Here is a 24,473-nt window from a genome sequence, read left to right as displayed (position 1 = left end):
TGAAGCCAACCAGGTTACCAAATCACAGATTCAGGGCCTCACTCAAAAAACAAAAGCACACTCCTAAATGTCTGCCAAAGTTTGCTGCAAGTATTTATGTTTTCTCTCTGCAAGTGTTGCAAATGACTGGAGCCACCAGTAGATGGTAACAAGTACATCTGACAAGATAAGCATCCAAAGGTGATGCTGAAGTTCCCAATGCCTGAAAACAAAGCACCTTCCAGCTGTGAGGAACCAAATGCCACCTGCTTACATTTCGGTACTATTTATAAAACTCAACAGTACTTTTACTTGGCAAAGCTTATTCTCTTACTGTCTTTTCTACATCTTAGTTACTGCCTTTCAAGCTACAAAGTGTCCAGCTTTTTCACAATTAAAATCTATTTGCATGATTAATAATCTAGTTACTTCAGAAGTACATTACAGAGGGGAAAGGCACTATTGTGACTACCACAGAAAGCAGAGCGAGATGAATAAGCTGATATTGAAGCTTCTGATGAATAATTAAATTTTCCCAGTGTTTTCCCGTAAGAATGAAAGAAATATTTCTTCCAATAATAAATAATTTCAGGAACAGCTGTTCGGAAGCAGAAACTCATGTTTAAAAAGAAGCAAGTGATGCCGTCCTTCCTCTATCCTCCCTCTTTGAAGAGCAGCAGGGTGTAGTTATCTCCCAGAAGCCCAAACCCCACACCACTGTTGACAGATATCATTCCATTCAGGAGTACCACCATAGTACTCAATGTCCAGTGCCCTAAAACAGCAATGGGTTCATTTATCTTTTCAGCTAACACATGCTTCTCACACAATCATCTGGGTTGGAAATGACCTTCAAGATCATCAGGTCCAACCAGCAACCTGACCTACCAGGTCCCATTGTTCCAGGTCCACTCATCTTTTAAATAGTTTCAGGAATGGGGATTTCTAACATTCCTAACATCCATACTAAACCTCATCTGACTCCAGTAATTATTTCTCAGATTGTGTCTTGCCTTCTGTACAGACACATGCAGGCAGCTTTCCTGACAACTGTATCCCTCACAGTTATCATACTAGTGCTTACTACCTCCCAAGTCACAGTTTAGCCCATTGCAGAAAAGGATTATTAATAAAGCACATACAAAAAGCATAAAGAAAAATGAAATTTCAAATATTATCCTCAAATAAAATGATTGGGCTGCACTTCCACAGTCTCTTTGACCAGAGTGCTTTGAGCAGAGTCTGGAGCACTCTGGTATTTGCCCTATAAACTAAGGACATTGCCATATTAGGCACCAAAGAACATGACATGTTACCCAATGGAAAGCTGGAGACAACATGGCATGTTGCTTCTCCAGCTTTGTTGTGTGTGGAAATAGCATCTATTGCCCTTGCTCCAGTGCCCTACCCTGCACTCTGGCATCATCTCTTTGTGGATCATGAGAAAGGTAAAGAGAACTGCAACCAAAGAAGAGCTGGTGTCCATTTTGCCAGTCCCTCAACTAATTGCTCTTGATTTCTTAAGGTATTTATTAAGTTCACCTTAACAGAGGATTTCTTTATTCTCCTGCCCATGTAAGACAGTCATGCATTGAGGACAGGCCAACAGGCAAAGGATGGTCAGCAGCTGCTTTACTGAATTGCAGAGACAGGCTGGGAAGAAGACAGAGAAAATTTGATGGAATGAGGAAAAGCAGAACTTCTACATCTCATTGACATATATGAAGAGCAGCTAAGGGAAGTGCTTAGGAACTGAGCATCTGCTTCGGCTTAGATAGCAAGTCTCAGCATGGTTCATTTCTTTTGAATACATGTTCACTGACATGCTAGCAAAATCTCTCAATTTTACTCCCTCCTTTCCCAAAGCAACTTGTATCTCCACAACACTCACCCATAACCACAAAACCTTTATTTCTAACTGTTCAGCTGCAAAGAGAACCACAGGTAACTTTTCACAGCCTCAAAAAGGTCCTACTTCTCACACTTATGCCACAGGGCAGCACTAATGTAAAACTCAGCTCAAAGCAAGTGGCATACTTCCAATGCCTTTAAGTGCCTTATCTCACAGGGTCAATTGACTATCAGAGACCACTCCCCATAATATTAATCTTCTCCAACAAGAAAATTCTTCAGCAGTCCTGGCTAACCAGGGATGTCCCGGCAGACTGGAGACTGGCAGGTGTGATGCCCATCTTCACAAAGGGCTGGAAAGATGATCTTGGTAGCTACAGAACTATCAGTATCACCTCAGTGCCCAGAAAGGTTATGGAATGGATAATCTCGGGAGCCATCATGGACCAATTAAAGGTCAGCCAGGGCATCAGGCTCAGTCAGCAAGGGTTTACAAATGGTAGATCCCATCTGACAAACCTGATTTCATTTTATGACAAGGTGAGCCTGCTTAGCGGATGAAGGTAAGGCTGTCGATGTGGTCTACCTGGACTTCAGTAAAGCCTTTGACACTGTCCCCCATAACATCCTTGTGGAGAAGCAGGCTCCCCATGGTTCGTATGGGCAGGTGCTCATCTGAGTGAAACACTGGCTGGATGGCCAGGCCCAAAGAGCTGTGGTCAGTGGAGTTAAATCCAGTTGGCCGGTCACAAGCAGTGTCTCCCAGGGCTTGGTGCTGAGGCCACTTCTATTTAACATCTTTATTAACAATCTTGATGAGGGGATTGAGTGCACCCTCAGTAAGTTTGCAGATGACACCAAGTTGATCTGCCAGAGGGGAGAAAGGCACTACAGAGGGACCTGGATAGATTGGATCGATCGATGGGCCAAAGTTAACTGTATGAGTTTCAGTAGGGCCAAGTGTCAGGTCCTGTGTTTTGGTCACAACAACCTCAGACAACCCTACAGGCTTGGGGAGGAGTGGCTGGAAAACTGCCTGATGGAAAGAGACCTTGGTGTACTGATGGACAGTCGGCTGAATATGAGCCAGCAACGTGCCCAGATAGCCAAGAAGGCCAATGGCATCCTGGCTTGTATCAGGATTGGTGTGGTGAGCAGGACTAGGGAAGTACTCGGCACTGGTGAGGCCTCATCTCGAGTACTGTGTTCAGTTTTGGGCACCTCAGTACAGAAAGGACATTGAGGTGCTGAAGCAGGTCCAAAGAAGGGCAACAAGGCTTGTGAAGGGCTTGGAGAATATGCCCTATGAGGAGAGGCTGAAGGAACTGGGGCTGTTCTGTCTGGGGAAGAGGAGGCTGAGGGGAGACCTTACTGCACTCCTCAAATACCTGGAACGTGCTTACAGCAAGAGCATGGTTGGTCTCTTCTCACTGGTGACAGGTGACAGGACGAGGGGAAAAGGTCTCAAGCTGCACCAGGGTAAGTTTAGGTTGGATATCAGGAAACACTTCTTTACAGAAAGGGTGGTTAAACACTGGAATAGGCTCCCCAGAAAGGTGGTTGAGTCACCATCCCTGGATGTATTTAAAAACCATTTGGATGTGGTGCTCAGGGACATGATTTAGTGGAAGGTGTTAGAGTTAGGGTAGTATGGTTAGGTTGTGGTTAGACTCGATGATCTTTAAGGTCTTTTCCAACCTGAGTGATTCTTTGATTCTTAAATACTTTACACCCTTCTGAGCTCCTACCTTGTTTACCTCATTCTCAACCATAGGGCAAGAGCTGAGTGCTGAGGCTCCACATTCACACAAATTTTCTGGTATCTAAGAGATACTATGTGGTTCTCAGTTATACCATCTTTCTCCATTAGCCACCTTTCTGCATTCATCACAGCCATAAAGATTAACCTGCTCTGAGACATGTACATCTCTGTTAAATATGGCTCAAACCTGCTACCAAGCTCAAAAGCCATTAAAAAGCAGAATGGCAGAGAGCAGTACTGCAACTCTTTCATTTCATTAAGAAATCAGCTTAAAAACAAAACAGATGCAGCACAAGCCCTGAGCACATTAATGTCATTTCATGAAATATATATTTATTTGTGAAGTCTAAACTAAAAATGAAGCCACTAATCATTCTATGCACACAGTATTTCCAGTTTTAACTTCAGGTTTTAGTTCATTTACTGCTGCCACATACATACAATCCTCTGACGTTCATAAGATATGCATGAGTACAAACACGGAATTAGAAATTGGTCCTCTGGTTCTAACATTCCAACACAGTGAGAATTAATGTGCTTACCACAACCAACGCTGCTGCAGCAGTCCTGACATCATTAGCCTTTTGTCTTCAGGTTTTTTAGCATGCCCTGTTTTTGTTTTCCAGTTGCTTCTGCTCCACCAGACAATGCTTATCTCCACTTATGAAGCTAATTACTGACATCTTTTGCTACGAACCTGTTGTCCCCACTTTGGTAGTCATGTCTCATCAAGAGTTTTATAAACTCTGCTTATCAGAAACACATAAAGGAAAAACCAAAACTCTTTTATTTTCGAAGTGAGGACTATTTGTTCCATGAGCTGCTCTCTGAGTGTGAGTGGGACAGGCATGAGCAGCAGCACCTGGAGCTGATGAAAACTTCTCTCAGTACACTTTCAGCCATCCAGTTTCACAGAATCACAGAATGGCGTGGGTTGGAAGGGACCTCAAGGATCACCAAATTCCAGCCCCCCCACCACATGCAGGGCCACCAACCCCCACATTTAATACTAGACCAGACTGCCCAGGGCCCCATCCAACCTGGCCTTGAACACCTCCAGGGACGGGGCATCCATAACCTCTCTGGGCAGCCTGTGCCAGCACCTCACCACTCTCACAGTAAAGAACTTCCCCCTGACATCTGACCTAAATCTTCCCTCCTTCAACTTAAAACCATTTCCCCTTGTCCTGCAGTTATCTACCCTTTCAAAGAGTTGACTCCCCTCCTCTTTATAGGCTCCCTTTAGGTACTGAAAGGCTGCAATGAGGTGACCCTGCAGCCTTCTTTTCTCCAGGCTGAACAAGCCCAGCTCCCTCAGCTTGTCCTCACAGGGGAGGTGCTCCAGCCCTCTGATCATCTCAGTGGCCCTCTTTTGGATCCCCTCCAACAGCTCCCTGTCTTTCTTGCATTGGTGTTTCCTCTAATGAACTGATGCACTTTGCTTTTAAAACCAGCTATGAAAATCAGTACTGTAAGCATCTTTGCCCTCATCTCTCTTCCTAGTATTAGAAAGCCCAAGAGCACTAACCATTCTATCCAACAGTCTAGGCAGAGTTGTGAGGGAAAGCAGTGTCCCCCCAGGACTCATTTATTTCAGAAGCACAGGTATAGAAGAACCATTGGCAACAAGAGCTGTGTAAGGAGCTAGAAAACACACCTTACATCAACAGCAGTGAGTCAGAGAAATGTATATGAAAGGAAATAAGGTGTAAAAAGAGTTCTGCTATCCATTTGAACAGTCTGTACCAAGGATTCTCCAGATATGCTGTAAAATAATAGTCAACTACTCAATCACATCCCACACAGCATTACAGACTGTCTACTACAGACTGAGTCTTTTAAACCTGAGTATGACAGGAAAATTATCTTAGTTTCTAATACAATAGAGATCTAATTTCTCTGCGCATTCCTCAACCAAATGCAAGACTGATTCAAAGTTCATTAAAAAAAATCCTGCGTGTCATGAATTTCCAAAATTAAGGTGTATGGAAGAGGACATTAAGCCAGATTCAACACACAAAGTTGAAAATTCATTTCCTAGTTGTTAGAATTAAAAACATGATCTCAAATAAGGGGGGGAAATGTAGAGTTACTATCATTAGAATTTATTCCTTGAATTATTTTCAATCTTGACAGCACCAGTTTATAGAAAAGGTCAGGAGTGAAAGATCATCACCATGATCTGGTGATAAATATGTTTGCTACACAGGTCTGGTTCTTCAGCCCATTAAACCATAGAAACTTCCACTATTGTCCATAGGTTTGGCTCAGCAAGTTTAGAGATTTTTGATGAGTCTATTTCCCCCAGATAGGAAGATTTTGTTTGACTCACCATCCTAATGAGATGATGGTACTTCAAGGTCAAAATAATAATAAGCTGTGCACGTTGCTCTGACATTCATCATCACTTAATAGGTGCACAGACTGAACAAATTACCTGGAGAAATTACACACAGCAGAAGAACACTAAGTAAAGTGTAACATCTAATGCAATGGTCAGTCAAACAATGACAGTCATGGCAACAAAGCTGTCTGTAAACATAAGTAACAAAAAGCAAGCCATGTGAGAAGCACACACCCTCAGCAGAAGCACCAGTCCCTGCTCCTGACTCATCCATTCTCCACCACTCTTTAATGTTACTACCAGATTTAGTTTACTGATAAGATTTAGGAAAGAGTAGGGTACAAACTAGAATGTAGCAGTGCTTACTTCCACGTGCCAGTGGGTGCCATTCAGGAGTGACCATCGAAGGCAGTTTTTCCACCCCATAAACCCTACATCAGGAGATGGCCACAGTGAAGGGCAGCCTGTCTGTGCCCTGGATACCACCTGTGGAGCAACTCTGCTACCCAAACTGTCCTAGAAGAAATGTCCAGAAGGGCCCATACCATGCTGAGATGTCAGCCCCAGCACTCCTGCCTGCTTTTGAAAGTGGAGCAGCTTCCTATCGAGTTGCTCAGGAAAGACAAATAAATAATAAAAAAAACACCAAGATTACCAGTTGTTTAACTTGTATTTATGAGATAGAAGACCGCAGAATATGTGAACAAAGAAAAGAAAAGCATTCCAATGACTTGATGGAACCAGGAGGAAATAAAACGTTCTTGATAATACTTATCACTGCAGTGGAGGGGCAGACTGCCCTGCCTTTCCTGCCCTAAATGAAGTGGAACTGACACGATTAAACCTCCTCCCTAGCTGCAGAGTATTGCTTCTGCCTCTGCTAGAGGTGCAATTGTATTTTTCTAACTTGTTGCAGCTGAAAAGATGAGCAGGATTAAAATGGCTATTTTCCAAATTTAATTTCAACCACTTCCTTTTATTGTACTCTTCACATACAAAAAAAATAAAGAGAGCAAGTATGCCCAAATTTAATTTCTACTAACGTGTACTCAGTTAGCTCAGTCTCTATTTAAACAAATGGATCAGACAACTGAAATGAGTCCTGGTTTGCTTAGAAATGCACCAACTGCAGGACAGCCACCGCAAGGAAGAACTGCTTGAGGAATCTCTCCTTGCAGGCATCTCTACAAAGAAAATGGGCATTTTCATAAGCAGTTTCTGCTCGTGTCATGAAAATGGGAACAACGGTGTTTTAAGTTCAGAGGGTGAAAGAAGCCCAGACAACTACACTATATGGGTTGAATATCACTGAACTGCGGTGACATAATTATTTCCTTAGCATGGATTTGCTGCAGTCATGAGACACTACAGGATTCTTGTTTCCCACCAATTCAAAGGCTGGATGTGCATCTACGAACCTTACCTTTATTTCAGGAAGACCAACAGTTGTAATGTTTAGCCAACTTAGGATGGCTTCAACTACACGTCATTCAGAACAGGTGTTTATCAGTTAGTACTCTCCTGTGTATATGCAACACCCTTTGTCACCTTTCAGTCTGCAGTTTGGTGCTTTGACTTCCGTATAAACAGTACTGAAAGTTTTGTATACAGATTTCTAGAACCATTAAGATTGGAAAAGAAAACTAAGCTCATCTAGTCCAATCGCTGAGCTATCACCACCATGCACACTAACCATACAATCATAAAATCACCAAGGTTGGAAAAAACTTCCAAGATCATCCAGTCCAACCAACTGCCTATCACCAATAGTTCTCACTAAACCATGTCCCTCAACACAATGTCTAAATGTTTCTTGAACACCTCCAGGGTCAGTGACTCCACCACCTCCCTGGGCAGCCCATTCCAGTTCCTGACCACTCTTTCAGAGAAGTAGTTCCTAATGTCCAACCTGAATCTCCCCTGGCGCAACTTGAGGCCATTCCCTCTAGGTCCCTCAATGCCACAGTGTTGTTGTCGTCATCAATCACTTTTCCCTAAAACTATACTATTACAAAAGTCTTAATTGCATACTAAATTTAGGTTAGATAATAATTTGCAAATTCCACAACTTTGCTTCAATTCTCACAGATACACGTGGTTTTTGTGAGTATATTCTCATCTAAGATACCTGCAAAACCCTTGTAGGGCTACTAGAATGAAAGCATTTGAGCTCAAGTTCTTTCTGTGACATGCTTGCTATCAAGCGAAAAACAAAACACACCTAAAAAACCAAAGCCATAACTGTGTCCTACAACCAGTCTGATTTTGAAAACCATACAAGACATTCCTCCTAGTTTTATCTTTAATGGAAGGGGAAAAATCAACAGTTAGGGATAAAAAATAAAAGCTGTTCAATTTCAGTTGCCTGAACCAAAGAGGAATTGTATTTGAGTAAGCCTTACTGCAGCAGCATGAAGCTAAACTGCACGTACATGTGCATGTTTTAAGGCACCAGCTTCCCCATTAAAGGGTGCCAGCGGTCCCACACCTCCCCTTCATGCTGACAACTATTAGGGTGGGCTATATGGGGTCTGTCTTTCTTTGCAGCACTACACAAGTCAGCCTCTCAAATAGTGCCTCTCTAGAAGAAATGAGCAGGCAGGCTCTGCTACAGAGAAAGAGATGTAAAAATCAGCCCAAGGCAATTGGGGCTCGTGTTTGCAGCAGCCTTTGGCATGGCAGGGCACAGCAGGAAGGGATGTTTCCTGCTCTTGCACAGGGAGAAGAAGAAAAGCAATGCTGCAATTTAACAGAAAGAAATATATACGGAAAGCACAGAGCAAGACATTTGATGCTGAAATGTCTGAGCTAGAGTACTGTCTGCATTCTGTGGGCTGTAAGACATAAATAGGAACTATAAGCAGTGTTCTGTATTCCTCATGGCTCCGGACAAGCAGTCACACATGACTCTGTCAGAAATGGCTGCCAAACACCTCCTGCCGGACTTTACTCCTCTTAGCAACTTGCAGGCCTCCCCCTGTTTGTGGGCAACTATTCCTCCCCTTTGCCACTTCAGCGAAAGCCCAGCAATTCCTGATCCCTGTAAGGGAGATCACAGAATCACAGAATTGGCAGGGTTGGAAGGGACCTCAAGGATCATGAATCTCCAACCCCCCTGCCGCGGGCAGGGCCACCAACCATCCCACCTAATGCTAGACCAGGCTGCCCAGGGCCCCATCCAATCTGGCTTTGAACACCTCCAGGGACGGGGCATCCACAACCTCCCTGGGCAGCCTGTTCCAGTACCTCACCACTCTCTCCGTAAAGAATTTCCCCCTGACGTCCAACCTAAATCTCCCTTCCCTCAGCTTAAAACCATTTCCCCTTGTCCTGCTGTCACTCACCCTTTCAAAGAGTTGATTCCCCTCCTCTTTGTAGGCTCCCTTTAGGTACTGAAAGGCTGCAATGAGGTCACCCCGCAGCCTTCTTTTCTCCAGGCTGAACAAGCCCAGCTCCCTCAACCTGTCCTCATAGGGGAGGTGCTCCAGTCCCCTGATCATCTTCGTGGCCCTCCTCTGGACCCTCTCCAACAGCTCCCTGTCTTTCTTGTACTGGGGGCTCCAGACCTGGACGCAGTATTCCAGATGGGGCCTCACAAGAGCAGAGTAGAGGGGAACAATCACCTCTCTGTCCCTGCTGGCCACCCCTCTTCTGATGGAGCCCAGGATCCCATTTGCCTTCCAAGCCGCAAGGGAACACTGCTGGCTCATGTTAAGTTTTTCGTCTACCAAGACCCCCAGGTCCTTCTCCACAGGGCTGCTCTCAAGGACCTCTCCTTCCAGTCTGTAGGGATGCTTGGGATTCCTCCAGCCCAAGTGCAAAACTCTGCACTTTGCCGTGTTGAACCTCATCAGGTTCACCCGGGCCCACCTTTCTAGCCTCTCGAGGTCCCTCTGAATGGCATCCCGTCCTTCAACCGTGTCGACCACACCACTCAGCTTGGTGTCGTCAGCAAACTTGCTGAGGGTGCACTCAATTCCGTCATCGATGTCATTGGTAAAGATGTTAAAGAGCACCGGTCCCAAGACAGATCCCTGGGGGACACCGCTCGTTACCAGCCTCCACCTGGACATAGAGCCATTGATGACCACTCTCTGTCTACGGCCTTTCAACCAGTTTCTTATCCATCGAGTGGTCCATCCATCAAATCCACATCCCTCCAGTTTGGAGAGAAGGATGTGGTGGGGGACCATGTCAAAGGCCTAGCTCAAGTCCAGGTAAATGACATCGGTCGCCTTTCCCTTGTCCACCGATGCCGTCACTCCATCATAAAAGGCCACCAGATTGGTCAAGCATGACCTTCCTCTGGTGAAGCCGTGCTGGCTGCCACGGATCACACGCCCTTTCCTCATGTGATCAAGCATGTCATCCAGGATGATCTGTTCCATGATCTTCCCAGGCACAGAGGTGAGACTCACCGGCCTGTAGTTCCCGGGGTCCTCCTTGCTCCCTTTCTTGTAAATGGGAGTGACGTGACCCTTCCTCCAGTCATCCGGGACCACACCAGACAGCCACGACTTCTCAAATATGACGGAGAGCGGCTCGGCAACCACCTCAGCCAGCTCCTTCAGATGCGAGGTGCTAACCCTTGCTCGCTCCCTGCTTTCCTCTTCCTTCTCTCATGCTGTACTCTCCTTTTTGTTACACACCCCAGCAGCTTCCTGGGTCTGTGAAAGAGTCCTTCTGTGTACCACAGCAGATTTATGCCATCCAACCACAGTGCCCAGCACTACAGGCACTGCCTGCCCATCTGGTATTCAGCTGGTACATCAACCCCAAACGCTGAACAATGCTGTCAAGTTTCCAGGTTGCACTGGCTCTGAGAGTAAAAGCAGGCAGGGAGAAGCTCTTGGACAACTTAGCACACTCCAACAGGTCTCACGGTTCCACTTCAGGTCCCTGACAGAAGGCCAAATATTTTCCATCCTGCTAAAGGCTCTCTGCAATTTTATTCCCAGTGCAGCAGCAAGGTGCTCTGCCCAGCTTCAAGTGCACATGACATGTAACACTGGGGTGTTAAAGTTAACATCATAGATGGTTAAAATTGCAGCACCATGATGCAATACCTGCCAAGCAATACTGAGCTGTGATTTCTCCACCAATCTTGGTGCTGAACACACAACTCTTCTCAGCCAAGTTCACTCCTCAGTGAGATCCCAGAAGGGGCTTCCGTGGCATCTTCTGCAAACACTTCTCATCTCTTTACTCCCTGTACATGAGGCAGCAGATACTTGTGAGAGCTAATAGCTAGATGGAGCTTACTGCATAGCTTGGCAGCAGTTCGCACATCTAACCACTGCTCCCATGATAAGCAAAACTACCACCAGCATTACAAATCATTCCAGCAGTTCTGAATGCTTGCCATGAGAAACAAGCTAGCAAGCCTCTAAAACCCACTGTATCTGCATGCTTCTGATTTGCTTCCTGTTACACCATAGGAAATCTTTTCCTTTATGCCAACTTATATCTGTAGGATGCTGTAGATGTAAAGCATGTCCCCACAGGCACCTTGGATTACCCACTTGCTTGCATTGCTCACATTTCCTGCTGCTGCTGGGTGAACCGGGTGCCCAAGCTGTGGCTCCCAGTTTGTGCACAGTTTGGCCAGCTGACACCCTGCAACCTCGAAGCCCCATTGGAGTGGGAGATGGATAGAGTAGGACAACAATTATCCATATAAACCTGCTCTAACAGCCCCTTATCACCTCCTCCTCAGGCACTGGTGTGGCTTCACTTCAAACACTGGATGAAGTTTGGAGTACCATGGGACAAAAAGGCCATCAAGCTATTAGAGAGTGTCCAAAGGAGGGCTACAGAGATGGGAAAGGGTCTGAGGGCAAGGCATACGAGGAGCAGTATATGACATACATTTAACACACAGAGGTTGTTTCAGCAACTTCCAGGAGAGCAATTGTAGGCCTCATAGAATTTCACCTTAACCCTGGAGTTATGCTTGTATTTGGAAGGAAATGGTCCATACGTAATCAGCATTGTAATCAGGCACAGAGCAGGAACTCAGGAGAGCACAGACTCGACAATTAACAAGTAATGCTGCAAGGCAAGGCTGGCCATAACAAACGTTCTTACAAAGTCAGCACATGATCTATTCTGTCACAGTGCAGCTTACATGCCTATGTGAATGCTACAGGGTATCTGTGATAAAACTTGCATTTTGACAGAAGCAGGAATCCTTCTTTTCTCAGGCAATGCAGACAGAATATCAAATCTCTTCCCTCTCCACAAAAGTAATTGATTCCATTTGAATTTTTCCTGCACAGTCAAGGCACAGATGATCAAACAAAGTGATACGAAAGTTAGAATTCATCTTACATATTCTCTTTCCTAATAGGACTGACAAAAAGTAGCAGCTCTTTCTAACTTTTAAGTGGCTTGGAACTGATCCTTGCTTAACATTTAACTTCAAAAATGTTAAAGGAAATGCGTATGCAATGGATTTCTGTTTTCTGCACTCACTGTTATTGTGCCATAAATACCTCAAATACTAGAGAGCACTGTTGGGCTGACCAGCAGCAGTGGTGCAGAAGCACAGCACTTGTATGCTTGTCAGCTACAGCCTCCTCGCTGCAGACTCCAGCTCTGCTTCAGGGAGAAGGTGGGCAAAAGCAGCATCACATACATACACACATATTGTGAGACAGAAATCAAACTCGGGCTTTTAGCCTGATTTCCAAAATAATTAAGCACACTCCAGTTGCTGAAAATGAGGAAAGAGGACTGAGACCAAAACTTACTATATATACATATTACAAACATTTAATTAACCACAGAAATAACTCAGGCTGCAAGTTGCCTCTGTAAGATCTTCTCAGCACAGCTGAAAACCAGCATTTCTATTATTTTGAAGAGCTCAGGACTTTTGCCCCATGTAACTAGAGGTCAAGTCAAGATTTAAGCAGCAGGAAATCACATTTTGCTTTTAGCATCTCTATTATTTTCAGCTATTCCTATAGAAAAAATGCTGATACTTACATTTTCCTCTCAAATGCAATCACTTTCAATTCCTTTTGTAAAAAAAGACTTTTTGCCTTAATTACTTCTGATTTTGATAGAGCTAGCAGGTGTAGAGAGACTATTTTCTCCATTTTGACTTGTTCATTCAAAGTTGAAAACCCAAATGGGAGGTGAAAACGCAAAGAGCCTCTCACAATCTGAATAAAAAACGGTTGGGAGAAAATGAGGCCTCAGTTTTAAATAGGGAGAGCCTTTCCATGGTACTTAAGTCTTGGTTTTTGTTGTTTCAATAGAGTTCTGCTCTTCAAGTGAACATGTTCTAGCTGTGGCTATTCTTTTCCTTAGTAGAAAAAGTCCAGAGTGGATTTTCAACATAATTCAATGCCATTCCAAAGCCTCTCATTCTTTCTGAAGTTATAAAGCTGAATAGTTTGCCTCTACAGGTGAAAACGCATAGTTATGAATGCAAAAAACAGTACAATAATTGTAAGTGGTATAATAAAATCAGAATTTGATGTCTACGTGCTAAAAGCAGCCCTTTTCAAGCATTAAATGAATGCTATGGGGAAAATGCTGACAAATATTTAAAGAACAACACACTTAAATACGTTTGTCCCTCCCTTGACTCCTGCCATACTTTCTAACTTACGCTAATCTCCATTTCCACTTTGTATCAAGTCTCTCCTTAGGTCCCAAAATTGGAAGTTCAAACAAGTTGAAGACAGTTTGTCTGTTTTTCAACAAGCAGGTTAAAAATAAAACCATTTAGTTCTTCTCCATTTCAGAGCAGGAATTTTCAATCTGACAGATTTGCTTAGAGCACCCTTTCCAAAAGTGCCTGATTTTATACTTTAAACAGTGATTTATACTGCCAGCATGTGGTTGGAGCTCTGATGATCTGCTAGTTTGTTGAGATGACAACAGAGTGATTAGCTACAGCACATGATTTCTTAAAATGTTTTAGATTTTTTTTTTCCATAGAGTTAAAAAAAAAAAAACAAACCAAAAAGACTCTAATGCCAGTAAGTTAACACTCCTCACAGATCAAGGACTTATGGAACTACAAGTGAAATTCTGTACAAAAATGCATCTTTTGGATAAATGGCCTGTTTTTAGATATGCCCACTGTCTCACCCATGTAAAAAATACATGGCTCCCAGCTGTCCTTTGGAATCACTCCCAACATGGGTGGATGTTTTCCAGTGTGAGCCATACAACTGCAAAACAGAAAACCTGATATGTGCTATTGCTGAGGTCAGCAGTCAGTTCAGTCCAAGAACTGCAAACGGAGAGAACAAACCTTCAAAACTGCAGCTTTCCTGGATTCCTTCAGAACCAAGGCAGGGAGGATGCCCAAGCATTATTCTTGAGCCTTCTGCCACAAGTGCAGCTCAGGTTATTAAGGATGGGAAAAGAGCAGTCTTGAAATGCAGACAAGCCTAGAGCTGAGAGCAGAGAAGACTAAAGAGGGATAAAGGCACAGAGTAGGACAGAGAAGCAGAACCCCCATCTACCAGACCATTCTCCCCTCTGTGATTTGAATTTGCAATACGTACACATCTTCTGTCCATCAATTTTCACCTCCAAGCCAATATATTCAGCACGTTATTTCCCTCCCCTCACTACATTTAGTTATTTATATGTCAGAAGAAATCCTCATCACTTGATTTTTTTCTCCCTATTTGCTGAATCTGTGGAGTAAAATGACAATCTGGCGTTCTGACATCAGTCTGATTGCTACTATCATGTCACAGAGGCATCATTAATGTCACCACCACAACACTTTGATTTAATCAGGCAGGAGTTACTTAATAATTGGCAGGGGGAAAAAAATAATCTATATTTGTCTATTCATTTCCTAACTGCGGGCACAGGAAGGAAGCCGCATCCACTCATGTGCGCATTTCACATTGTGGCAGCTCTCTTCAGCTCTGTCCATGCAGCAGCTTCCTTCAGCTATACTCGCTCCCCATGGACTAGCAAAGCAATCACTGGTCAATCCAAAAATTTCTCAAGACACATCAAGAGGATAGTAAACCTAAAATATCTCTATCTTTTCTCATCTTCTCACCACGCAAACTTTTATTTTCAGAAGTGCAGCTTCTAATACTGGCCTCCAGAGGAAAACAAAGGTTTCATTTTTAATTCTCCCCTCGTCATAGTAATACGTGTACTAAGTGGAAAAACAGTCAATTTAGTGAAGTGCATTTGATGCTATTCCTGAACAGAAGATACAAAATAGTACCTTAATGCTTTGTGAGTCTTATTTTTAAAGTAAGTTCCCAAGAACTCAAGTTCCCATCAATTTTCTGTCACTACAAGTCATTTTCTTTGCCGTGTTTCCAGCTAAAAATTTTCTGAACATGGGTTATTATATTTTGAGAACAATATTTTTTTCCTGACATTTCTTTTCATACAGCCATTTCTATTTAGTTCTCTCTGTAAAGATTCTTCCTCTCCTCTGCATTAATACATTCTTGATATGTACACCAATGGCACTTTTGTCCCCTTTCTTACTCCCATATATACAGCTAATTAGCCTCCTTAATCTTGCTCTGTGTGACAGCTCCTGTGAGCACCTGATGATCTCTGCAACACAACTCAAAAATTATTTTCAATTTCTAGCTTTATACATAAATTGGACTGTACAGAGATGAGCAGGATATATGCATGATAGTGACATGGGGGAAATTATCCTAGAACAGCTACAGATGAACGCGTACATCAGACCACAGGATGAGTGGGAGAAGCAGAAAGACTCCAGCTTCTGACAGCATCTTTTCCCTGATGGATTCCTAATGCAGGATGCAAGCAGGTCTTCATATAGACAAGGCCAAACTGTGGACACCCACCCAATACCTGGTTCTTTCCTTTCCAGACAAAAAGACTGCCAGCAACAAAAACCCATGGGTTGCTTCCAGATATTCTTCAGTTTTAAGAATGCCAAGCTTCAGATGTTTGTTTTACATTTTGAACATATCTCTCCTGAGAAGAAGCCACCAGAATACTTTCCTACTGCTCACTTTTGGACGTTAATACGAAAGTGTATCAGTTCACAAAATTTTGGAAACAGTTATTGGTCTTAGTCTGGAGTCATCTTGGGATTTAACAGTACAGTGTACAACCACTAACACAGCTTCTTGTGCTCTATCAATCACCCTCTATCTGACTGCACATCTGGGCAGTAGCAGAACAGAGGCAGACAGCAGCAAACTGCCCCATCTCAGCCACACTGGGTGCATGCAGGCCCAAACACAAACGTGGGGGATCAAAAACTTCCCACCACTGGCATCCCTTCATGTTTCTTTATCTGAAAGGACTGTATCTGAAAGATGCAAACAGATAAGTGTATTCCTTGCCAAGATCTCCCTTCTCATTTTTCAGACATAACTGATGACACTGATTCATACTACTACTAACAGCTTTAACAATATGCAAATAGTGCTTCAGCACTACACATCATAGATCACAGAGTATACCCTGAGTTGGAAGCAACCCATAAGGACCACAGAGTCCAACTCCTGGCTCTATACAGGACCACTCAAAATCCAAACCCTATTTCTGAGAGCACTGTGCAGACGCTCCCCAGAACTCCGTCACTCGGGGCCGAGCCCACAGCCCTGTGCAGCCCGTTCCATGCCCACCGCCCTGTGGTGCAGACCCTTTCCCTGACCCCCATCTGCCCTCCCCTGACACAGCTCCATGCCGTTCCCTCGGGCCCTGTCGCTGTCACACAGAGCAGAGCTCAGCGCTGCCCCTCCGCTCCCTGTGAGGAGCTGCAGCCGCCATCAGGCCTCCCCTCAGCTCCTCTGCTCTGCGCTGAGCACAGCGAGGGGCCTCAGCCGCCCCTCACACACCTGGTCCTCAGAGTCTTTGCTATCTTTGCCCTCTTCTGGATGCTAAGAGTTTCATGTTCCTCTTGTATTTTATCTGATTTATTTTACTTCCTTAAGGTGTTAGGATTGCTATGTTTAAAATGTTATTAAAAATAAATAAATGAATGCTTGTAAAATTATGAGCCTTCTGTTACATTTCAATAGGAATAAAAAAGGATGTTAAGACCTCATATTTGACCACAGGAAACCATTCTTGGATCCCTTCCCTCCTTGAAATGTCATCAAGTGCATTCTACAGGAAGGCAGGCAACACACTTTGAGCAATAATAATTAAGTCCAAGCTGCCTGAGTTTTCACCACTTCCCAGGTGGTTTTCACAGCCTGCAGTGAGCTTTATGTTGCCATGGCTACTCTTAGAAGCATTTCACCCCTCCTTTAAAACTAATCATTTCACAGTTTCAGTACACGCATACCCAATCAGCCACAGATTCATTTTTAACTCTACCAGCTCTGAAATCTAACATTTGATTTAAAGCAAGTTCATCTGTTTTCTTTCTTAAGGCAGATGTAAATTAATTATTACTTAGAGCATTTCTTTCATTACTGTTAATCTTTTCAGTAGCATTAAGAAAATGGGCCTCTCTCATTGTATCTTCCAAACTTCAGCATTGCAGAGGGTACACAAATCTACTGCTGGGGACCAAATGCCTGGGGACCTGTACTGCTGCATATCCCAAGTGAATGGAAACAGTGCCAGCCTCTCCATAATAGAGGTCTGTCGCAGAGCAGTCAATGCAATGGGCACAATCAGCAAAGTCCCTGAGGTCAACTTGGTTTGTGTTCAAGAGTAAGAACAGGCTGTGCTCTGTAGTCAACTGCTTTTGCACTCTTTCCTCCAGACTTTAATATCTCATGTTTTTCCTTAGCTCCAGCAAATATGTCAGGATCATCATTTTGTTCATCCATAATGATTGCTCTAGTTGCAGAGAAGAGCTAACGTAACTGGCCATTAATCATTAGAAAGCAACCTGCCAAAGAAAGGCATTTAACAAGTAGTTCCAAAAGCATAGTTCCCTACAAATGTGTATTTTAATGTTGACTGTCACTTTTACAATCTCATATATGTGTAAATGTATGGATACCAAAGAACATACAAATTTATGCCATAACATTTCTTTAGGGCAAGACTCTTAGCACCTTCCTCCTCTCCCTGGTCACCTACATGAATCTCATAGAAATCCATATTTTGGAGATGTCTTGCTCTGCCTCTGCTTTCCAGCCAAGCATGTCTAGAGAGCTCTCAGTGGCTTCAAAAAAGATGGACAGAGAGAAACACATTGAAACGTACACTGTTAGGCTGTGCTATTTCCACAGCAAAGCAGGTTGAAAATTTGCCAAGTTCAACCCCTTCAGGTCATTAAATTTAAATGCACAGCAGTGCTACGTTAGACTGGATGAACTCTTCAGTGCACATGGGAGGAATCACAAAATTCTCCAAATAATGAGTTTTTAGATATTCAAGATTTCCACGTTTGCAGGTCTATGAACAGCAGCCATAAACAACCCCCTGAAATCTACATTAAGAATAACTGTCGTAGAATCATAAAAGCACCTAGGTTGCTAAAGATCTTCCACATGATTGAGTCCAACTGCCAACCTGAACTACTGAGTATCATCGCTGAACCACATCCCACAAAAAGCTTAAACTTCTCTGTGAACTCGTGATTTATTTGAATAGTCTACATTCTTAAAATAGAGTGACTTGGTGCTATGTGTGTGTTACTGGCAGTTTAATCTCCACGCACTCATCTCATAGACAATTACAGAGTCAATGGAGGACACCTATCTTCTCAGTACTTTATAGTTTAAGCTGCCTAAATAAAGCAGCAGAACATACAGTGGTTTTATACAAATGCGGTGATATTTAAAGCACAGCAGCCTGTAGATTACGGGCACATTATCTACAAATAACAGAAGTTGTAGAAATATGTAATGTTGCACTTTGTGTATCGTAATAGTCTATAGATACACTCAGAAAAATGAGCTTCCATACCACGCTTAGATGCATTCTTCCTCTGCCATGTCCTGGGAGGAGAGGTTGAAAACACTTGGGTTGTCCAGATTGAAGAAGAGGCCAAGAGATGACCTCATTCCTCTCTACAACTTCTTATGGAAGGGAAGAGGGAAGTGCTAGGCTACTGCTTCCCATTCCCTTCCAATTGAACAATTCTATTCTCTCTCATCACTTTATGCTTGAAGTATGACAGAGAACTTGCCAGGCAAATCTTAATTCTTCTCCCCACTATTCAGTTTTGAGAAAAATGCCAAGTCTCAGCCATGTCACTAGCTTCACAAGACCTGTAAGCTGCAACTCCTTCGGGCCCAGGTACTCTGCTCCATCTCCACATGAGAGCAAGGGCAGAAGTGCCTGGGGGATACTAGGTATTTCACCCCACCCCACACCACCAGTTTGTTGGAAGGGCAATGCAAACCTAAGTGCTGAAGTCTTCGATGTCCATGGAACTAATCCAATTTTAAGTCCCTAGAAGAGCAGATGAAGTAGACTGGTATTTACGTATGTGAATAATATACTTTGCATAAATGAGACTTCTGTTATTAAAATCTCCATCCTAAAAGTTCACCACCCTGAAAATGGCACTCTCTCCTTTTCAATCAGGCAGGAAAGATGAGGGCTCAGAAGAGAAGCAGGGCTTTCTCATCAGCTGTGCTGCTCCCCTAACAGCTTGCCAACTGGTGCACAAACAGTAGGAGCAAATCTGCCTATTCCATTTTGGCTATTTAATTCCCCCAGAAGTCAATCTTTCTTTAAAACAATATTTTAATAGGCAGTCACTATAGAAGTTCTCCACTGAGCTATTCTCTTCAGAAAAACACAAATCAAATACCAACTTGACAAAAGCAGAACTTTAAGTTCATATTCGATTAGTGTAACATTTACATTGCAGTAATTCCCAGTGTTCACCATCCTGAGGTCCGACTGCACCAGACTTTGCACTGACACAGGAACTGCCTCTCCCCATGGTGTGTAAATCATTGCTCTAATAAGCAAAAGTAGAAATCTCCAGATAATTCCCCCTAAGACACTAGACTGATGGCAACAACAACAACAACAAAAAATCAATATACAATGTAAATATTCAAACATACAATAATGGCAAATACTAATAAAACCTGAGTGAAACTGAAGACAATATGAGAGATCATGTGCTAAGCTACTGTTTCAAATACGTTAGAACAAGAGAGCAAACCACAATTATGATCAATAAAGCAAATAAAACAAATGGCCAATGAAACTAGATAGCTCATTAAAACACCTCAAATATACATAGGTTTCGCCAAAAGTAATGCCTCCTATTTATTTCCAAGGAAACTACAACAGATACAAAGAGCACAATAACACTATTTGAAAGAGCAAATTCTCAGCTACACAACACTGTTTTCCAACATGGCCACCACCACTAACAATGCATTTCCACCAGCAATGAACAAGAACTGTCATGCCACACTTGTAAAAATCTGTACCAGCAGAGGTGACCCACTGTTTCACAGTGGCTTTGGCAGTGTCACTGCTAGGAAAATGTTGCCTATGCAGCCCATCTTTTATTGACCTGAACAGATAGAAGGCAGAAGGTGCAAAATCTAGACTAGAGCGTAGGTGTGGCAGGACAGTCCAGGCAAGATTGGCAATGTGCTCCATGAGCTTCAATCTTGTGTGAGGTCTGATGTTATAACACATATTAGTATTTCAGGTTCCTTTGCTGGCTGAAAGCTGGAGCTTTGAGGGCATATCATGCAGCAATTGCCATAATAAAATAAAGGCATGTGCTTCATTTTGCACCTTGGAATGGTTCAATTAAAAAAAGAAAAAAAACATAAATGAAAAAAAGTTAGAGTTGACGATTATGAGTTTATTTTATATGTTAAGTGACCACAAGCACATATGGAATGATAAATCCATTATTTTTGTGCTAAGCAATTTGTTGATTGGTAAAAAATGACAATTCTTTCATGGTTTCATGCGGGAAGACTTTAACCAAATAAATTCCCTGAGGAAGTAATGACTGAGCAAAGACAAAAAACTGATGCCTTGCGTACCTACAATATTTGCAAACTCTAATTTTGGACTGTAGGTTATACAACTTGTATATACAATGAATTGCTGCAGTACATTTGTGAGGTGTTCACACCAGTATCAGAACAAGCATTAGGTAGACAGCAAGAGAGCCAGATCCAGATGAAGGAATAGATCCCCTCTGCATCCTTAGATGAATTCCTTGAGAGTTTGAACTACATTCAGCCCAGAAGGTGAACAAAATGGCTCCTATCCAGCAAGCTAATAAGGGTGCTCCAATCTAGGAGAAGCAAAAGATCACAGATGGAATTACAGAAAAACCGGGTTAATCTCTCAATATGCAAAGTCGATTCCCTGCTGAACTGGTGATCTCTGATCCTAATCACTCCAGCTCTGTACGAGGATATTGAAAGAGAATTGCAGCAGCCAAAGTAAACAACAAACAAACAGAAAGTCTTTCTAGGTATTTTCTATATAGAAGACGTGTTAAAAATTTGTAATAAAAAATGTTTACCCAAGTCAGTTAATGGTAAGAAACAATAAATGAAGCAGCAAAAAATTAAAGAGCTAAACAAACTAATCCAACAAAGCCGGAGAAGCACTGAAGTATTCTTGTTAAGGTCTCATCCATAACTAACGAGAAAGCAGCTCTCATCAAACCTTTTTCACAAACAAACAGATGATGTCATTAATTTTCTCTTGAACCTTAAGAGGTTGTTAAGGAAGAGGATCTGATCTAATACCAGTTAATTCCTACTGTGTGCAATATTGTAATCTGTTCTGCAAACCAGATCTGACCTGGATTCAAGTCAAGAATTTGTGAGTTAACAAAAGAGGAAAAAAAATATTACATGACAGATGTATACACTATGCCTATGTATACCATGCACACAATTTTATATTTTTATCAGTACAAAAGCATAAGTGATATCAGATACATACTACTCTCCAGTATTAAGACATGGAGAATTAATAAAAACCACAATTTTTAACATACACACCTACTATATAAAGATTTTTATTTTTATTTTTTTAAAAGCAGAACCAAAAAACTATGGCTATTAACACCCTCATGCTCTTTGTTTGCTGTTTTTTAACATTAGAACTGTAACAGCATTTATGTAGGTCCTGTTTTCTTGAATATTTTGAAGACTGAAGAGGCCAGTAACCATGCACATTTTAATTTGTGCTGCTATGCTGCACGGCTGCAAGCTTACACATCTGCAGAAATTCACTGTAAAGCTGAAATATAAATAAACCCATCAATATTGGAAGTGCGTGCATACACACACAGAGGACTGTAGGCTTGTAAACAGCACAGGCGTAACTGCCTGGAGGAAATACTTGGCAAGAACAAAGACAAGAAGATCACCCCGCAGATTTTAATTTATTTGTCTCTTCATTGCTTAATAAAACAAACAAACAAAAGAACCCACACAATGCTCTGGAGAACTGTCTTCTGCAAATTCACATCCCTCAGAAAGCCTTCCAATTGTAGCCATATTAATTACAACTCCAGCAGGCTTTATTTTACAGCTGAAGTGGCATGTAATTTTTCCACTAAAACTAGTCAACAGATTGCACTCAGGCTTCATAAAGTTGTTATTTACTCCAGACATAGCTCGACAAACTTCCAAGATTTCTTTTGGCTGGATATCTTAGGCAAATGTAGAAATATCCAGAATTGAAGCCAGCCCAAAAATCTAGGGCAGCTCTGTGCTACTTGCTCTTCCCTTTCCCTTGCTGAGGGCTCCAATGTGCAGGAAAAGCCATCTCAGCTTCCATCTCTGTGCCCCGTTTGCCCTGCCCCAGTTAGGGTTGCTTGCCCCCAGCTTGCAGCAAATCCACCTGTCTGAAATTTCTTTTGAGGTGCTAAAGACATGGGTGTCACAAATAACATGACAGAAACACAAACCATAACTATGAGCCTGTAACAGCCTGATTTCCAAGTTCTGTACCAAGAGAGACACAACTGCACAAACCAAGAGCACGAAAACTAGATAGAAATTTAAAAGCTCTTACAATTAAGAGGAAAGACAATTGCAGTTTTAACAAATATTTCCTATGGCATCGAAAACCACTATCTCAGTGGAATAAAAGTATACAGCAACCTTGAACAATTGTAACAAAACTGAGTCCCACTGCATCTAAATGGGCATTGTCACAGATGGGCAAAGAATGAAGGATGCTATCTAAAGCTAGCAACAAGTTATTAGGTGAATCAGCCTCCAAGAGCATTTCTAAAAGACAGTACCTTTTAGCTCACTCAAGAAAGCATTTTAAAGAAGCCATCACCGTAGACACAGCACAAAAATTCAACTTACCAGTACAAGTAATAGGCTAAAGCCAGCGCAATGAGTGTAGCACAGACTCCAGCTAGCAAGCATGCACCCGACTGGCCTACCAACATCTTTCCAATCTGTTATTGATTAATAAAACAAAAAAAGGAGTAGAAAAAAATGCAGGGGCAAAAATGGGCGATGCAAGTCCTTGCTGGGAAAGCAAATCAGTCTTGACATGGAGGAGGGATTATGATGACAAAAGCACATCGAGGTAAATCTGGAAGCAGTGTAGCTACTAAAACTGCTGGCTCAGCAACAGGAAAAAAATCTGGGTGTCCTCTTCTTCGCTTGGTTTCCTAAAACACCGCACTGAATGAGCTCCTCTTACCTCCAAGAATGAGCATGTGATGGGGGCATAAGTGAATTCCTATTTGAAATAGGTAATACTTCCCAATAAATATTACTGTCAGGTGGTGTTGCTCACAAACCAGGCTTTTGTTCTAATCCAGTAATCTTCTTACAGCAAATTACCAGGCTACAATCAACTGGATTCGCTCATGTGGTGAGGTACGTATGCCCAGCACTGCTGTTTGACACGTTTTGTGTTAGGCTGGGTTTTTTTTAAGAGCTGAGAAAAGACAACCCTAGACGCTAAGGAAGAGGAGGCTCTCACCCACTACAGCCTGTCTCTCTCCCACAAGGACCCAACACAAGGTTTGAGAGAGCAGGGCTGCAGAGAAATGGTTTGGTCTGCACCCAAGTACAGCCTTTCCAGGGCTGAAGGACTATTTGCCTCAGCACTGCAAAGAAGGGAGGTCCTAACACGAAATAAAGGGGCTTTGCAGCCAGCTGGGTGTTTTTTGCAGAGGGTAATTTGAGATTGCACTGCCTTTACCTTTTCCCTGTAGCTCTTGGAGGAGAGCTCTACCACTCTACAGGGAACAGCATTTTCTCTCTTCTTATTCAGGGCTCTGGGGAGGCTTGAGCCATTGCAGACCTGCTCCAGTAGCCTAGTTTAGAAGAAGGCACTAGAGGAGGCCAGGGATGAGGGGCAAGAAGACTATAGTCACATGCTGTGAGCCCGGTGCCCATTGGGACATTTTGTGCCATGGTCTCAACAGTCCCAATGGAGACTTGAGGCAGCACCCATGCAGTTATGGGATGGTGAGAGAGCATGATTTCTTCTCGCCTACAACTACACCAATGTCCTCAGTGCAGTGAGGCTGTTTCAACTGATGTAACTGGTTCTCATGAGGAAAGGGCTAGACCACCAGGAAGAACAAAAAGAAATAAAATTCAAACACAATCCTTAAACACTGAGGAAAAATTGAAGCAGTCATTGCAGACCCAGCAG

The 24,473-nt window shown here is 42.8% G+C and overlaps 1 protein-coding gene across 22 annotated transcripts in view; it reads right to left on the bottom strand.

The window, feature by feature from the left end:
• AGPAT3 (1-acylglycerol-3-phosphate O-acyltransferase 3) overlaps positions 1-24,473 on the bottom strand; it is a 91,527-nt gene that overhangs the window by 15,280 nt on the left and 51,774 nt on the right. The window contains exon 1 of one of the 22 annotated variants that reach the window (XM_090123294.1): positions 1,522-1,544. The exons of the other annotated variants lie outside the window; for them this stretch is intronic. The gene's annotated coding sequence lies outside the window, so the exon portion shown is untranslated. Of the gene's footprint in view, positions 1-1,521; positions 1,545-24,473 lie in introns of those variants that run through there. 22 annotated transcript variants of the gene reach the window in all.

This window comes from Phasianus colchicus, chromosome 1, assembly GCF_987193195.1.
Source record: "Phasianus colchicus chromosome 1, bPhaCol1.hap1.1, whole genome shotgun sequence".
Taxonomy (NCBI): Eukaryota; Metazoa; Chordata; class Aves; order Galliformes; family Phasianidae; genus Phasianus; species Phasianus colchicus.
This window is presented reverse-complemented; position numbering and strand designations above follow the sequence as displayed.